This window comes from Mustela lutreola, chromosome 4 (genome assembly GCF_030435805.1).
Source record: "Mustela lutreola isolate mMusLut2 chromosome 4, mMusLut2.pri, whole genome shotgun sequence".
In the NCBI taxonomy this organism is placed as follows: domain Eukaryota; kingdom Metazoa; phylum Chordata; class Mammalia; order Carnivora; family Mustelidae; genus Mustela; species Mustela lutreola.
In genome coordinates this window covers 48,957,068-48,959,244 of record NC_081293.1, presented here as the reverse complement: position 1 = coordinate 48,959,244, position 2,177 = coordinate 48,957,068, and the positions used below count along the sequence as shown (strand labels likewise).

General features: G+C 55.5%; 1 pseudogene; it reads right to left on the bottom strand.

The window, feature by feature from the left end:
• Positions 1–217: 217 nt before the first annotated feature.
• On the bottom strand, positions 218–1,207 carry LOC131830113 (calcium homeostasis endoplasmic reticulum protein-like; annotated as a pseudogene).
• Between the last annotated feature and the right edge of the window lie 970 nt (positions 1,208–2,177).

Below are 2,177 nucleotides of genomic sequence, written 5' to 3'. Positions count from 1 at the left end.
CAAGTTGTGGGGGTGTGACAGCTGGTTGAACTGTGGGTGCTGTTGGTGGGCCGGACGGGCCCTCTGGAGGGTGGCAACCGCTACATTTGGAAGGGTGTCTTGAACTGCTGGCCTCTGCCCCGCAGCAGCCCCTCGTGCCACTGTTCCAGGGGCCCTCAAACTGGCTATTCCAGCTGTGGTCAGGCTGGCTGTTCCAGGGGGCATCATGGTGACCGTTCTAGCCAGGGTCCTCATACTGCTTGCCCCACAGGCCCTCATGGCTATTGTTCCCGAGTGGGCAGTGGGGTGGTCTGCCCCGATGGTAGGGTTAGGGGGCCTGCTTGGGAGGGTGCCATTGGCCCCAAGGAGCAATGGGATGAGGCTGATCCAACCATGGGGGGCTTGTTAGGTGGGATCTGATTATGGGGCCCAGGGCCCAGGCCCAGGGTGCCTGTCAGGGGCAGGATGCTGGTCTCCCCTACAGGTGCCATACCCGGGGGATCCATGCATTTGGATGGGTGTTTGGTGGGATCATGTGGGTGGGTGTGGGGGTTGGAGGTGGGACTGATGATTGTGGGATGGTCTTGACTTTGGCTTCCATTTGCGGCATTTAGATTTGCCACCGCTGCTGCTTCTGCTGGGCTAGGCCATTGACAGACTCCTTGTGCTGCATCTTGAGGGTCTTGATCTGTGGCTAGAAGGCCAGCTGCACTGGCTGGACCACCAGGGAGGACTTGCTGATGAGTGTCCCCTGGTACTGGCTGAGCCCCAGGGCTGGGCTCTGGAGCTGCTGGGTGACAGAGCCGTCAATGTTCCTGAGCTGCAGGAGCCATCTGACCCTTAGCTGCTTGTTCTCCTCCACAGCCAAGAAGCTGGTGCAATAGATGGGCACCAGGCCTTTCTGCAGGGTGTCCGGCTACTCCTGTCCTGCTTGTGCTGGCTGTGAGAGAGAGACTTCTGCATGTCAAGGCCCAGGGAGGCAGCCAATGAGGTGCAGCCAAAGCTCGAAGTGCACCCTGTCAGCTGGGATGTGGTTCTGGAGGTGGCCCGCCATCAGCTCACAGTGTTGGGGGGACTTGACGTTGCCACACATCCAGTTCTGTCTGGCCAAGATGGCATCTCTGGTGCATGTGATGGGCTGCGGCAGGAGGTCAAAGTAATTCATGCCCACCTGGCTCTCCTCCAGAAGCTTCTGTATCTGCTGCTCTACTGCATGGACCATAACCATGTGACAGGCACTATTTGAATTGAGTCCTACTTGGTGCAAATGGACCAGATCAGGAAGATCTGGAGGAAGTTTATTTCAGGTAGAACATGTGCAAAAGTCCCGAGGCAAGCTGTGGCTTACGCTCCGGAGGGACAGAAGGAAGCTGCTATGGCTGGAGCCCCAATGAGTGATCAAGTTGGAGGAGAGAGGAGAGAAGGCAGATGGTAGGTGAGACCCATTGTGATTGGAGCTTTTGTAATTGCTACATGAAGAGTTTTGGGCAGGCCAGTCACAACATTTGCATGTTGGAGTGTGGAAAAGTTAAGAAGATCCACTCATAAATGATATAAGTGTGCCGAATGCTAAGAAGATGTGAAGGATGTCATCGTAGTGATTGTGGGGGACTTGACTCTGTCAGAGGAGGTGACATTGAGTTGGGATCTTCAGGCAACTAGGCAGGGACACTATGGTGCATCACTCCTGCTGGAAGTGGGACAGTGTGGCTGAAACCTACCCAGAAGGGATGCATCCTGAGTAAGGTGGGCAGGATGGTTGGAGAGCAGATCGGGCAGGGGCCTCTGACCATGACGAGGGTCTGGCAGGGAACCCACGGAGGGGTGGGTGAGGCAGCAAGGTCCCAGCAGAGGACCCTGGAGGGTGGGTGGCAGCTGGAGAGGATCACCGTGGACAGATCTGATAGCTTCCTGGGATCCCTTTGGATCTGCAGGTGGGGTTGGTCTTGCAACATTCCTAAGGAGAAAGGGGACACTCTGGGAGAGGGAAGAGACCTGTATCAGGTTGAAAGGTGTCCTGCAACAAAAGACAGGTCTACCTGGAACCACAAATTGTGATTGTATTTGGATTAAGGGTCTTCGTAGGTGTGGGTAGGGTACGGGTCTCAAGGTGAGATCATTCTGAATTAGACTAGGCCCTAAATCCCATGACAAAAATCCTCTAAGAGGCAGAACAACCCAGAAACCTGCCATGTGAA